The sequence below is a fragment of the Mastomys coucha genome, unplaced genomic scaffold, assembly GCF_008632895.1.
Source record: "Mastomys coucha isolate ucsf_1 unplaced genomic scaffold, UCSF_Mcou_1 pScaffold21, whole genome shotgun sequence".
NCBI lineage: Eukaryota > Metazoa > Chordata > Mammalia > Rodentia > Muridae > Mastomys > Mastomys coucha.
The window spans coordinates 25,974,324-25,990,292 of NW_022196904.1; the positions used below are offsets into that span (position 1 = coordinate 25,974,324).

General features: G+C 46.8%; 1 long non-coding RNA gene across 2 annotated transcripts; it reads right to left on the bottom strand.

Moving 5' to 3' along the window:
• Positions 1-1,200: 1,200 nt before the first annotated feature.
• On the bottom strand, positions 1,201-3,654 carry LOC116100463. Of its 2 annotated transcripts, XR_004122587.1 has the most exons (3): positions 3,331-3,654; positions 2,419-2,689; positions 1,201-1,585 (listed from the first exon to the last, which is right to left on the bottom strand). It is a non-coding gene; the product is annotated as an uncharacterized LOC116100463 (long non-coding RNA). The 2 variants fall into 2 exon arrangements; XR_004122586.1 differs by lacking the exon at positions 2,419-2,689.
• Positions 3,655-15,969: the final 12,315 nt, after the last annotated feature.

Sequence of the window (15,969 nt, forward strand, 5' to 3'; positions counted from 1 at the left end):
ATGTGCATGGTCTCAGGGCTCTTTGGACTCTCTCCTGTTAAGTGAAGGGTCTCAGGTGGGGCAGAGCCTCAGATGGAGCATCCACAGACAGGAAAAGGCAGTGAGCCACGCAAGAGTGGGATCCTGCAAAACTGTCACTGTCCCCATGAGGCAGGGGAACTGGGCTCTCTACCCCATCAGCTTTCTCTAAGAAGTACCCAGGGGTGCTTGAGCTCCTAGCCTTCTCCACTCTGTGCCTCTTGAGGAGGGGAGTGTCAAGGGGGCAGGGATGCTCCCAGGAATTGCAGAGTAGCAAAAACACCTACATGGCAAGGCACAGGGAAACAGAGGGCTTCTGGGAACAGATGCCACAGTGTCCACTGGTGGCGGCTAATTTCTGTAACCCTAGTACCTGGGAGTCAGAGGTAGGAAAATGGAAGTTTGAGGCCCTGAGATGCTATCTGAAAACAGGGGGTTGGAGGAAAGCAACCACCGTAGAGTTCACTGTAGGCGGGCGTCTTCATAAAGCTCACAGCTAAGGAGGGCTTAACAGCTCTGAGCTCACAGGAAAAATTCCTGAGCAGGCAAGCCCAGCAAGTGCCTGGTACCTGCAACTGCCCAGTTCCCCTAGTGCCCAAAGGTGTCTGAGGCTTGGATCACTACACTCAAACTGAACTGAGCATCTTTACACTTGCTCCAGGCTACCAGGAGGAAGTATGAAAAGAGTGTACTGAAAGAGATCCACCCTGTCCCCCTCCCCAGACTCCCCTCACCATGCTCTTGCTCCTTATCTCCCCAGCCCCAGCCTTGCCCTCCAGTCAAAGCTGTCCAAACAGGAGCAAGAGGCAGGTCTTTTGTATTCTCATATAGGGCAGGCAGTCTTTGGAAATGGGGACACCCTCAAAGGGCTTGTGACCAAGAAGCAATGCTTCCCTGCCTGGTGAGCTCAGCTACCATCCAGGCCCAGATTCAGGATTCTGAGCTGGCCCACCCCAACATCTACCCCATCTATGAGCTGCTGGAGCAGGTGACAGGGTTGGTCCTGCAGACCCAAAGCTACAGGATCTCCAGGACCCAGGGCAACAGCAGGATATCTTAGAGGACTCTCAGGGAGGGTCCAGGATTGATAGTGCAGCAGAAGCCAGAGGCTTCGAACCAGATCAATCACTCGTTGCAATGAACTTTTACAAGTAAAGCTGCTTGGACACAGCTTTCTCGGTGAAATGTTTTTGTTTTGTTTCAGTATTTATTTTTGTTTTGTAGGGAGGTGAAAAGGGAGGAGGGTGGGTATGGAAGGATGAGGAAATGGGTGGCATTGGGATGCATGATGTGGAATTCACAAAGAATCAATAAAAAGAAAATGAAACAAATGCAGGAAACTCCTAGCAACCCAAGAACAGGATTGTCGGCCTGTACATGGAGGACTGTTGTCTGGGGTTGGTCTCCCGAATCGGATCGTTACTATAAAGTGCGGTCAGCCGGACTGAGCAAAATAGACTTCTTCAGAACTCTCTGGCAAAGGAAGGCCCTGCATCACACTTCTTTCTCCAGAAGGGGCTCACCTAGGGCCTGGCTTGGGAGTGTGCTGGGAATCCTCATCCAGTTCCTGGATCAGAAGAGCAGAGAAAGGGGCCCAGGGAATATGAGTCGAGCTTGTGAGAGAGGCCAGGGAGGTTCCTATCTGGAATTCTGCAGAACCCAAGCCTCATCTATCATCTCAACAGCTATTAAATAACTTTATAGGCAGCCAGGCCTGGTGACACCTGCCTGTCATTTTAGACACTTGAGAGGTAGAGGGAGAAGGATTATAAGTTCAAGGTCAGCCTGAGTTAGTAAGATTGAACCTCAGATGGACATAACTCAGTGGGAGAATTCTTGTTTGCCTTAAAATAGGTAAGGCCTCTAGTACAGCAAGGGTGCATGGGAGAGGACTGGAGGTACAATATCCTACACATGCTAAAAATGGGGAGCTAAGCTAGCACCTCTCTATGCCAAATACAGCCCCAGATCAGGGTCTGATAGGAAGGAACCCCTCAAGTACAATGAAAGTAACCCTGTGCGGTGGCCACCCCTCCACCCTGCCCAGTGCTGGACCAGAGCCGGGATCTCAGGAGGACTTGGCTTTGGATCTGGTTGCCAGGATACGGCACGGCCATGCATGAACATCCCTGGAAAGCCGGCTTCCGTGTAACACCCCCAACCAGAATAGGAATGGAAGGGCTGAGCCTCATTATGGGCTCAGCTGATGTTTCTTAACGAATTGTCTTTAGAAAGCTTGACAGACAGGGACGTGAGGGCAGCTGAGCCACGTGAGATCGGCTACGTTCGGGGAGGGGCTCGCATCTATCCAGATCAGGGCGGCTACCATCCTGCAGGATAGGCCTGTATTTTTTTTTTTTCTAGAACTAAACCCAAGAACATCAAACCTTGGTTCCTCACCTGATACTCCTCTCTTTAGCACCCTCTTGGCTCCCGTGGAACCAGGGAATGGTAGTTGAATTATGGATTACATCCCAAACCAGGAAGGACAACCAACAACGCAGGACAAAGCTGTTTACACTGGTATCGATCAGACCTGGCAGTGACTTAGAGGCCAGAGAGAACCAGCAGGGCTGGCGGGAGGTGAGAGTTTCCTGACTGGTGGGATGTGTACTAATTCTATAACACGGAGATTTTCCTTAGGACAACGTGACTCCCACGCGGCTCCACCCTGCTCAGAAAACCACAGATAGTACACTTAATGCTCTAGCCCAGCCCCCCAAGAATAAAGGGGTTCCACTAAGGACTCAAGGACCTTGGAAGTGTCTTAGAGCTTAGGAGAAGACCAGTTAACCAGCCTGGGTACATTCCAGGGTTCTGTCCTGCTTGATGATGGGAAAAGAAGGGAGCATGACACTAGAACACGATACCAGCCCTATGGCCCCTGGTTCCTAATGCTGGGTGCAAACCTACTATGCTCAAGGGCATCCAAGGTACAGATATGCGATTGGCATTTGGTATAGACACCCTCAACGTCTTTGCCTCCCATGACCTGTAGGAAGGTTTCTAGAAGGGAGTTCTGATCAAGTGGGGCTGTTGAGTGGGCGGGGTATGGAGTCTTCCTAATAATTCCAGTGACTGCTGGGCGGTTGTGGCGCACACCTTTAATCCCAGCACTTGGGAGGCAGAGGCAGGTGGATTTCTCAGTTCAAGGCCAGCCTGGTCTACAGAGTGAGTTCCAGGACAGCCAGGGCTACACAGAGAAACCCTGTCTCAAAACAAAACAAAAAAAACCCCACAAAAAACAAACAAACAAACAAACAAAACAAAACAAAACAACCCCCCCCCCCAAAAAAAATTAATTCCAGTAACCTTAAAGGATTCACTCAGAAACCTGGATGGGTTGGGAAGGTTGTGTTTCCCAAGCAGCAAGTAGGCAGGCTCTGGAGAAAGCAGCAAGCAGTCCTGAGATGAGACCTCCAGAGGTTGGCCAATGGGATAAAGTACGTGGAAGTGGGCTGGGCACTGGAGCACAGAACAAGCTCTCCAGGCCTAGCAGGGTCCTTGCCATTCAGGACTTCTGATGCTTCTGTCCTTCCAACTTGTCCTCCAAAGTCCTGAGATGTTGTGGTATGAGTATGTAGTGCCACCAGTTGTGGGAAGAGGTCTATGGTCATCACCAGAGTGCACACTGCTGGCTGGTTGTTGCCGTGAACCATCTCCGTGGCTCTCATGGTCATCAGTGTGTAGAGAGAATGATGCGCAGTGGAAGAATTGTGACGTAACCATCATTCTTTCTGAGAGGTGGAGTTGGGTGAAGGAAAGACCATTTTAGGTCTTTACCTAAACTGGGTTATTTAAGTATTTCCCATACAATATATTTGATCATATTTATCCCCTCCCCCAACTCCTTCCAGAGGCCCCCCCCCCAACCTTCCTACTCACTTAGCTTCATGTTCTTTCCCTTTTTCTCTCTCAAAAAAGTAGAAACAAACAACAAACAAAAACCCGGTAAGATAAAAGATACCAAAACAAAATTAAAAGTGTACACACAACAGACATGGAGACCATTTTGTGTTTGCTAGCTACTCCTGGGCACAGGCCTGCCCTGAAGTGTGGCTGATTTACACGGTGACAGTCCACTGGGGGGAAAAAACCCTGATGTCCCTCTTCTCTGCAGGTATCAATTGCAAATAGCTTCTTGGTCAGGGATGGGACTTTATGTCTACCTCTCCCTCGGTGCTGAGATTTTATCTGGCTTGACCTGCATGGCTTGTGCCTGCTGCCACAGCCTCTGTGAGTTCATGTGGGCATTAGTCCTGTTGTGTCTGGGAGATGCTGCTTTCTGTCTGACTCTAGCAATCTTTCCACACACATCCCCGAGGACTTCGACGAAGACCTCCGGTTTACACCTGAGAGTTCCTAAGTGTCTTGTTCTCTGCACGTTGTCCAGCTGTGGATCTGTGTTAATTACCATCTATTGCACGAAGACTCTTCTCTAAAGAGGACGGAATGAAGTTCTGAGTCTTGTTTGTGTTTTTTAGTTGGGGGGGTCTCCCTATGTAGATCTGGCTGGCCTGGAACTCACTCTCCAGTCCAGTCTGGCCTCGAACTCAGCATGCTGGGGCTACAGCATACACCACTCACCCAACAGTCTCCTTTCTGCTTTCTTCTTCACTGGCTCTTATGTATATGTATGTATGTCATCCATGTCTGAGCTGGGCACACCTGGAGGCATCTTCCAGCACACAGCGCAAGGAGTCAGTGGGCCCTGGCATCAGGTGGGAGCCAGGGCTAGATGTGGGGGAGAGAGGTGCCCTTGTCAGATGTGGGGGATAAGCAGTACCCTGGTCAGATGTGGGGGGAGGGAGCTGCCCAGCAAACGGCTCCTTGCAGAAGCCAGTAACTCTCTTTTCCTAGTTGACTTGGAGAGGCTGGGCAAGGTATGACAAGTAAATCACAGAGGCGTGAGACAGCAAAGAGGATAGGAATTAGGCAGAGTCAGCGGCCAGGCCAGAAGGGCCATGAGAGAGCAATCCATCTCCGGGCTGTCATGCTCAGATCTGCAGGAGTCTTGGTTGAGTTGTTAGAATTTTGGGTGCATGTGAAATTGTATGTAGATTGAGGGCCACCCAGGTTATAGCTGTGAGGGGTGGATGCTGCCTGACTTTTAAATGTTGTTATAAAAGCATTATACATGCACACACATAGCCCGGAAAGCAAAGGACATACCATGGGGACAATAGTCCTGCTTCTCTGCGTCCCAGTATTCCTTACAGGCAGCTCTCTTTTGAACTTCTTTTGGTAGACTAGATTGAGTTTTTCAGATTTCTTATCTTTCTGGACCTCTAGGGGGTCTGAGTCTGAAACTGGTTATGTGGCTTTTCTCTCAGCCTGCTTATAGCGGAAGAACCGGCTAAGTTCTAGCCCAGAGCTTGTGGTGTGTGTATACATGTGATCTCCTTGTGGGTGTGTATATTCAGTACATCAGTGGGGTTCATGATGTGTGTATGTGGGGATGATGTGGACATGTGTATTGTGTGCAGTGTATGTACTGTCTGTACAAAGTATGCATAGCATAGTGAATGTTTTTACTTTTGTCTATGTCCTTGAATGTGGTGTAGTGTGTGTGTGTGTGTATGTGTGTGTGTGTGTGTGTGTTGTGTTGTAATGTAGATGTGTGGACGTGGTATATGTTTGGGTGTTTTAAGTGTGTAGAGATGGGCATTTGTGTATGGCTGTTGTGTGTGTTTCAGTGTAGTGTATGTGGGTGGATGGATATGTGTGTGGATGTTTTATGTTTGTACATGTGGAATGTGGGTGTTTGTACAAGTGCAGTCAGTATGTACGTATGGGTTCAATGGACATATGAATGTATATGTATGGATTCAGTATATGTCTATGAGTGTGATATGTTTTTATGGATATACTGTATGGATGTACTGAGTATGATGTGCATATATATATATATATATATACACACACACACATGTAGGGGAGTGGTATGTATATGATTGCGTGAATGTATTACTATGACCTGTGGGTGCAGTGTATGTATTGTATGTATACACAATAATAGTGTGTGGATGTGGGTGTGGTGTGAGTATGGGTACAGTGCAATATATGTGTGGGTTCAGTGTGCTTTTTTTTTTTTTCAGTGTTTTTTTTTCTCCAAGACAGGGTTTCTCTGTGTATCCCTAGCTGTCCTGGAACTCACTCTGTAGAGCAGGCTGGCCTTGAACTCAGAAATCCACCTGCCTTCTGCCTCCCAAGTGCCGGGATTAAAGGTGTGTGCTACCACCGCCTGGCCGCGTATGTGATCAGTAACCCTTAGTTAGGGTTACTATTACTATGATAAAACACCATATCTAAAAGCAACTTGGAGAGGAAAGGGTTTATTTCACTCACACTTCTTTGTAGCAGTTCATCATCAAAAGCATCGAGGGCAGGCACTCAGACAGTATGGGAACCTGGAGGCAGGAGCTGATGCAGAGGCCATGGATGAGTGCTGCTTACTGGCTTATTTCTCAGGGCTTGCTCAGCCTGCTTTTTTATAGAACCCAGGATCACCAGCCCAGGGGTAATACCACCCACAGTGGCCTGGGCCCTCCCCCGTCAGTCACTAATTAAGAAAACACCCTATAGGTTTGCTACAGCTTGATCTTACAGGAGGTATTCTCTAAGTTAAAGTTCCCTTCTCTCAACTGACTACAGTTCATGTCAAATTGACATAAAACTAGCCAGAATGGCACATATATATATTCATTCATATGTGTGTGTGTAGTGAGTCAGTATGTGTGTTTGTACATAGTGGGTCACCATGTGTGTTTGTGGGTGGGTATGAGGTTGTGTGATGGACGACATCCCATCTCTGGCCAGTTGGAAGTCTGGCCATCCTCACTGTCCACAGGCCTCTCCTCTGTCTGATGAGTTGAAGTTCAATTCCCTAACAAAATGAATCTCTAGCCTTCCATTTCCTGATTGGAATGCCAGGGGAGAGGTTTTCTCAGAACTTTAACTGTAGCTTTCATCAATTCTTGTTGTTGTTGTTGTTGTTTTTTAACTTCTATTTGCTTTTAAAATTTTTGGCTACATGCACACAAACATAAAACACCCTTTCTTTCTTTCTTTTTTTTTCTCTTTCTTTCTTTCTTTCTTTCTTTCTTCTTACCTTACTTTCTTCCTACCTTTCTTATTTGCTTCCTTCCTCTCCTCCTCCTCTTCCTCTTCCTCCTTTTCCTCCTCCTCCTCCTCCTCTTCTTCTTCCTCTTCCTCTTCTTGTTTTTGGTTTTCCAACACAGGGTTTCTTTGTGTAGCCTGGTGTATAAAGTAGGTATTTGGGTATCAGATGTATAAAGTGAGGATGTGACCACTCCAAGGTGTGGTTGAGGAGAAGGGTTTTATTCTAGATATAAGGGAGAGCACAGCCAGAGGCATCCAGAAGAATCCAGAGCAGGGAGAGAAAATAAACTAGATATAGCCAGCAAACTGAATCGGGCCATGAGGGGAGAGCAGGGGGAGCAGGACAGGAAATGAGGAAGGCAAGAGAGGTGAGCAAGAGGACCAAGAGAGCCAAGAGCATGCAGGGTCAAATGGCAGGGTTCCATATGAATGAGAAGTTGGGGAAAGGGAAGCCTATGATCTGGAGAGAAGTTTAGGGTAGGGGACAGAGCAAGGAGAGCTGCGAGGAGCCAGAATGCCAGCATGGTCTGTGTAACAGGCACTTGCAATGCTGAGAGCCTGGAGGCCAGCATGTGCTTTGGTGCTAATAGGCACCACAGACAGCCATTTTGTCCCTTGTTTCTTTAGGACCTGATACCTGGCTGTCCTGGAACTTGCTCTGTAGTCCAGGATGGCCTCCAACTCAGAGATCTGACTGCCCCTGCCTCCTGAGTACTGAGATTAAAGGCATGTGCCATGGCCACCTGGCTTATTTTCTATTTTAAAAAACTTTTTATTGATTCTTTGTGAATTTTACATCATGCACTACATTCCCCCTCATCTTCTCGTCCCTTTGTATCTGCCCTCCGCCCTTGCAACCTCCCCATAAAATAAAATAAGATATAAGATATAAAAATCTTGTTGTGGAAACTGTGGTGTGTCACAGTGTGTCCCACAGCATACCCTTTTGTCCACACATTGTTACTTTCAAACATTCATTACAATGATTCTTTGGTCTGTTTCGAGGCCTCTGGCTTCTGCTACAGCATCTATACTAGATTGTCACTGGGACTCTTTTTAGATATCCCATTGTTGCCCTGGGTCATGGAAATGCTCAGGTTTGTATCTGAAGGACTGCCCCCTATTTTTTTTTCCTGAGACAGGGTTTCTCTGTATAGTCCTGGCTGTCCTGGTACTCACTTTGTAAACCAGGATGACCTCAAACTCAGAAATCCACCTGCCTCTGCCTCCCAAGTGCTGGGACTAAAGGCATGTGCCACCACTGCCCAGCATGGCCCTTTCACTCTAGTGCTCCAGTGGGTCATAGATGGGTTGGATGTTGGGATGGACATCCCAAAGCCCTGGATCTGAGCTTGGGAGGTAGCTGAGTTGCTCAGCCCAATAGCTCTCCTGCATCTGCACCACCAGGGTGAGCTCTCCAGCACTGCCTCTTGCCAGTACTGCAGCTAGCAAGAGGCAAGCTCAGCTCTCCTGCTCTCCTGCCTGTGGGGCCAGCTCACCTGTGCCTTTGCTACTAGGGCCGGATCTACTGTGCTTCAGCCAGTGAGGGGTGGGGCCAGCTCTCCTGCTCTCATGACCTTGGGTCATTTTCTATTTTAAGTGTACAGATTAATGGTTTTAAGTGTGCTTTCAATGTTCATGGCCCTCACATCTATCCATCTCCAGAAAACTGTGACTATCCCACACAATATTTCTGCACCTCCTGAGCATTGAGTGGGGTCCACCTTCATCTGCTGCTCCTACTACCAAGGACCTCATCTGCCTGTTCTAGGTGTTTCATGGAAGCAGAATCATGCAACATACAACATCCCTTCCACGCCTGGCTTCTTCCACTCAGCTTAGTGTCTACTAGCTTTGTGTGTGTCTGTAGCATGCCCCTGAATTCAGTTACATACATGTCAGGTTACATTCCACTGTGTGTAGAGCACATTATCTTTATCCGTCCATTTATTGATGGAGACCTGGGTCGTTTCCACCTTTTCTGCTGTTGTTGAACAATTGGTGCACAAATATCTTCCTTTGTCTCTATTTTCAGATAGTTTAGATATATACCCAAGAACAGAATTGTTGGTCAATATATGGGAACTCTGTGTTAAGCTTAAAAACTTTTTTTTGTTGTTTTATGTGTATGAGAGTTTATCCTGCATGCATGTCTGTGTACCATGTGTATGCAGTGCCTGTGGATGCCAGAAGCCATGTTGGATCCTGTGAGACTGGAGTTACAGAGGGTTGTGAACTGTCATGTGGGTGCTGGGAATTGAATGCCAAGTTCTCTGTAAGAGCAGTTAGTACTTTTAACCACAGAATCAACTCCATGGTCCCTCAACTTTTTTTTGAGAAAGAGAAACACTATCCAATTTTATGTTAATTGGAAGGAAATGAATTTTTAAAAATAAAAACAAGGCTAGGCATGGTGATGTATGTCTATGATCTATTAGAGAGGTCCAAGGTGGAGGATCACAGACCTGAGGCTAGCCTAAGCTACATGGTAAGATCCTACTTAAAAAGGGGGAGGGTTGATTAGATGGTTCAGTGGGTAAAGGCGCCTACTGCCTTACCAGACAAGCTTGACAGGCTCATCTCGCTCCTCAGAAACCCTGTAAAGGTAGAAAAGAGGAGCGATGCCACAAAGTTGACCTCTGACCTCCACATGCATCCCACCCAACACTGATAATGATGATGATGATGAACAATAAATATTTTAAAGAAGTATGTATTAGCGGGGTTGGTGGCATCACTAAGGAAACACATTTAATTTTATGCTATAACCCAGGACACATTAAAACCAGTAATAAATATTCTACAGCTACTTCAATAGCACAGTATGGAAAACACATGAATGCAAAATGGAGTCCCTCTTGTCAAGCCAATCCCTCTCTAACTTTTAGAGTTAGTTAAGTTTCAGATTGGTTCCCACTGGGTTTCATGCTACCACTTTCTGTGTTATACTCTTACCAGGAGTATACATGAGGTTTTGATTTATTGACATCTCTGCCAACAGTTATTATTTTCTGTTTTAAAAAACTGAGGCTGGAGAGATGGTTCTGTGGTTAAAAGCATTGGCTGCTCTTGCAGAGGACCTGGGATCAATTTCCTGCATCCCCGTGGTGGTCACAACAACCTGTAACTTCATATCCAAGTGACCTGATGTCCTCTTCTGGCCTCCAAGAGCACCTGGATGGATGCATGGGGTGCATTTATTTATTTTATATGCACCAGTTTCTTGCTGCATGTATGTCTACACGAGGGCATCAGATCCTGGAATTACAGAAGACTATTAGCTGCCACGTGGGTGCTGGGAACTGAACCCAGGTCCTATGGAGTAGCAGTCAATGCTCTTAAACACTGAGCCATCTCTCCAGCCCAGTAAATGTCTTTACTAAGATGTTTGTGTCTGATGTTCTTCACAGCATGAGAAAAATAAGCAATAAAATCAGTGTTTCTGTCACACTCAAATCCTACAAGTGTTCAGCTACATGGCAGAGTTCTACACAATTGCTTCAGACAGCTGTTGCTAGCTCAACAAAGGTTTGAGTGAGAGACAGGTCCTTGTGGCTGCCAACACTGTCACTGTCTATGACATCACTCATTTCTCCTGTTTGTCACCTTCTGTGACTTCACTTCTCTCTATCATTCGCCTAACCCCCTTCTCTCAGCACCAGCTTCCAGAACCTTCCTAGCCCTCTGTCAGTGCCTATGCATCTATGACCATTATGCCCAATTATGCCTCCTGTTCCTCCCTGAGTTACCTCAAATGTCATTTTCTCTGCTCTAGTCAGTCAGACTGCCTTCTGCCCTCCTCATCTGCCTGTCTTCATCTGGTCTTTCTAAAAGATTTTGCTTTCATGGTGACAAGATCAGACAGAGGGGTATCAGAGACCTATCCATGTGTCCCTAAAGGGAACACCTGGGGTATTTCTCTGTTTGTTTTACCATCTTACACTTCTTTTGTAAGGAGCAGCCATTGTGAGGGAGTGCTATTATGTTCCTCTGTATACTGGCTCTCACAGTCAGAAGAAGTAGAATCCTGAGTTTGGAAGGGTCTTGTACACCATTGTGGCCAAGTCATTGCAAGAGGGTCAGCTATGGTCTGCCTCTCTGGGAAGCTGCTTCAAAATGGGGTGGCTTGTGCTCCCAGGCATATCAAGGAGGGAATGCTGGTTCTCATACAGGGCAGAATTCAGTCCCACAGAACTCCGGAGCAGTCTGCTTCTGGGTCTTCTCTCCAAGTAAAAATATTCTTGAACTGAGTGTGTGACTATCAGGTCCCACACAGATGTAGGGGAGAAACCTGAGCCTTTTGGGTCCAGGAATGGCTCGGTCTCTTCTCCATCTAATTGTGAACAGGTGCCAATCACTCTCACACACCGAGGGAAGGCATCTCTTTCTTCTGTCCTTTAGCGTTTAATATTGCGTTTCAGCCCAGCTTATGATCTCAGCTGCTGTCAAAGGAGCCACAGCAAAAATCCGTTTTTATTGAGGCAGAAAAGGTCAGCTTTCTTGGACGTCTCCATGGTGAGAATAATAAATGCAACACATTCATACCCTTATGACATTTAGGCACTCCCGCTGCAGCGACCCCTGGGAAAAGGCACTGGAAATTTTAATTATGTCTCTGCAGAAGAGACTGGGTAGTGGCTCTTTCCTTTCCATGTCAGGGAATTCACCCCACTATGTGGCATTTGGCTTAGCCTGGATGAATCGGCAGTGTGCCATCTGTCTCAGGAACATGGGGTACCCATTTGGTGTGTGTGCAGCATCCATTTGGTTAGCATGTGGCACCCATTGGGTCTCAAACGTGCCCCCACGTGGCTCCATTGTGGCTCCTTCTATTCAAGGCTCATCCCATCGTCGACATGAATTTGCAGGACAGGTCCCTTCTCTCTGCCTGTCTCACCTGCAGCAGAGGGACTCTGTTGGAGAGGTGTGGCCAGCTGAGGCTAAGCTTACAGAGCATGGACAGCCTGTGCTCCCAGAGGACTCACTCCCTGCCTGAGGCAGATAAATAGCCCCAATTTCCTGATGACAGGCCCAAAACAAATGCAGTGAGCAGAGATTAAAAGCAGAGGAAGTTGCTAAAAGGGCAAGGAAAGGCCATGCCAGAAAAACAGGAACACAGAGAGGCGAGGAAGGAACCCAGAGCCAGCCTGTATTAACACCTTTGTGGCTACTCTTACTTTTCTCATTAATCTGGGAGGTTTGGCTAATAAACAGCCAATGCAACGTTTGTGGGCTGTCTTAATCGATTTGTGTCCCTATAACACAATGCCTGAGATGGGGCCTTTGTTTCCTCTTTTTCCCCTCCTCTTCTTTCTCCGATCTCCTACTTTCTCCATTTCTTCCTCCTTCCACTGGGAGGGGTTGGGGGCATGGCTCAGTGATAGAGCCTAGAATCCTGCCTAGAATCCCTGCCTAGAATCCCCCAGTGAGTGCGTGGGGTGTGGCTCAGGGGTAGTGCACATGTCTAGTGTATTCAGGCCTTGATCTCTTTACATAGCCCCTGCTGGCCACAAATTCACTATCTTCCCACCTCAGTTTCTTCTTCTTTTTTAAGATTTATTTATTATTATATGTAAGTACACTGTAGCTGTCTTCTGACACACTAGAAGAGGGTGTTAGATCTCATTACAGATGGTTGTGAGCCACCATGTGGTTGCTGGGATTTGAACTCAGGACCTCTGGAAGTGCAGTCAGTGGCATTTGGCTTAGCCTGGATGAATCAGCAGTGTGCCATCTGGCTCAGGATGAGGACATGCCCCACCATGCCCTCAGGATTTACAGGACTATAAGTTAATTGGCTTATGGTTCTAGAGTCATGGAAGAACCAAGATCCTTGTGTTGGCACCTGCTTGTCTCCCAGTCAGTGTCTATATCTTACCACTGCATTGGATATCACACGGTAAGGGTTCTTGTGGTAGCTCCAATCTCTCTCTCTCTTTCACTCCCCTCCCCATGTGTGTGTTTATGTGTGTGCATGAACATGAGCACATGTATGTGCTTATATGTAGAGGCTAGAGGTGGAAGTCAGGTGTCTTTCTCTATTGTTCTCCACTTTATTTTGACACAGTCTATCATTGAAGCTGGAGCTCACTAATTCACCCAGACTGTCCCACCAGCCAGCTCGAGAAATCCTTTTGTAGCCATCCACCCCTGACTAGCATTGCAGGTTCATACCACCACTCCTTGTAGGCTTAGATTTTGTCAAAATGTATTCTAATTAGGGTTCTTAAAAGCTTCAACCTCCCTTCTAGCCCACTGACCAGAGGTAGCAGAAGAAGATGCTTAATAAGACGAGGGAGATGTGGACCTGCTTAGAAGTATTTCTTTGGGGGTGATTCCAACCTTCATTGTCAGGATATCAGCAGTCCAGTCCAAAACATCAAACACAAATCAGTAGCAGCGGTTCAATCCAGAAGAAACTGCGAGGCTCCACTGAACCAGCACAAGTCCAAGGGAACAGCAAGAAGCGACCAAAATACCATGGGAAGTTCTCTGGTGCATTTCTCTCTACAAAGTCACAACACATGAAGATCAGTGAAGACCAGCAAAGCACTGCAAGGTGAACCAGTGCAAAGTGTCCTCTCACTGTCTGTGGGGTTATATTTATATCCTTTCTAAGCATCACGTGTCCTCTCAAGCATCTGCTCCAGCAAAATATCACATGCCCTTTCAAAAGACATCTTCCAGAAAGACATCGTGTGTCTGCTCCTGCAAAACATCCTCTCATCAGACAGCTTCCAGAAAAACATCACGAGGCACAACTGAGTCTCCAAACAAACCAGAAATTTCCACTTCAAACCCTGCCCCTTCACATCCATGCTGGGGATTCAAACTCAACTCCTCATTCTTGTGCCACAATCACTTTTCTGACTGAGTCATCCTGCCTGCCCCTTGTCCACTTTTATAAAGCCACTAATACATGTCAGTCTCACCCTCATGACCTCTTCTAATTATTTACCTCAACCAAAGGCTCCTCTCCCAAACAAATTTAATATGGAATGTGGGGTTAAGTTTATAACACATGAATCTGGGGCGCATTCAAACCCTAGAAACCTTATTAGTTCTGCCTGTTATTCAGAGAGCTCTGGCAATCTCCAGATAGAGATCTGTCTTTTAGTTCAACAAAGTTTTCATCTCTTTATTTTTGATGTTTGCTTTTACCTGTTATACTGTTCATTATTAAAACTCCTTATCTTGATTGGGTTTCCAATGTTTTTTCTTCAGATGTGTTACCTTCTCCTTACTTCTCTCACCTTTTTGGAGATTTTGAAATGTCAGTGTCCACGGGCCTTTTTTTAATATACTCTCAATCAGCAGGGGTTTTGTTGTTGTTATTTGTTTGTTTGTTTTAAAGTGCTGTTTAGGATGATGTGTAACTAAATAGTACAACATTTGCCTAGAATCCCCCAGTGAGGGGCTGGGGGCGTGGCTCAGTGGTAGAGCCCCTGCCTAGAATCCCCCAGTGAGGGGCTGGGGGCGTGGCTCAGTGGTAGAGCCCCTGCCTAGAATCCCCCAGTGAGGGGCTGGGAGCATGGCTCAGTGGTAGAGCCCCTGCCTAGAATCCCCCAGTGAGGGGCTGGGAGCATGGCTCAGTGGTAGAGCACATGTCTAGTGCATTCAAGCCCGGAGTTTGATCTTTTCAGCACAAGCAATAAAAATAAAAGCAAACATAAAAAAATTCAGCGGTTTTTCTTCGGATTATTTACCCAGCTTCCAGCATCGTTTCAGTCACAGCTTGTTTTCATCTTCTTTTGTCTTTTGGTTTTGAGAGTCAATTACCATATGCAACAAAACAAAGTGAACCCTGTATCTTGCCAGGTGTGGTAAAACACACCTGTAACATCAGCACGCAGCAGGCTGAGGCAGGAAGATGATGAGTTCCAGGCCAGCCTTAACGGTCTCAAAACAACAGTGACAAAATCTGTTTCCTGGAGTAAATATTTTTGGAATTTTGTTCTTTCTCTTTTCTTAATATTATTGCAGCACAGTTTTCTGCTCCATCTGCCTTCTCTTCAGGTGCTGAATGGAGTTTACTCTCATACTCAGGTTTCTGCCTATCAAAGTGGATTTTTGCCTATGCCATTTGTGAGGCTGCTCCCCTCTTTTCAGGAAAGGACACTGAGATCAGGCTAAGCTCAGTGTAGTGGTAAAGGGCAGTCTAAGAAGAACCTGGCCACAGAGTCAGCCTGAGAATACTGGGTCTTCTTAAGCTAGCAGCTTCCTTGTGGCAAGAGGTTCACATGCAAAGGGCTGCTCCTCATCCCCTCCTGCTGTGCATGCGCATGTGTTTGTGTGAGTTCACACATGTGCATGCGTTATGGCAATGGAACCCAGGGACTTCTGCAGGCTATGCTAAGTGACACCTCAGCCCCTCACTGGGGAATTCTAGGCAGGAGGGGCTCTACCACTGAGTCATGCCCTCAGCCCCTCACTGGAGGATTCTAGGCAGGGGCTCTACCACTGAGCCATACCCCTTTCTTTTTAGCAAGATACATGGTCATACTAAGTTGACTAGAAAAGACATGAACTCCCTCTGTAACCCATCTAGGTTTTGAACTTGTGATTCTCCTGTCTCAGCCTCAAGAGAACCTGGGAATACAAGCCCGCCCCATCAATAGCACTGTCATAGATTCCATTGTATCTAGATCACCTCTCTGAGGTAAGAGAAGGTACACTGTTGAATTCCTCTACCTAAGGTCAGGGAAACTTTCGATCACCTCAAGCTTTGGGTCAGCCAAGCCTATCTGTAATCCTGGGGTTCTAGCCTCGGAAATTCTTGAAATATGGCAGTTTGTGGCCACATACTCCTATGACTGTGCTCACTGACTC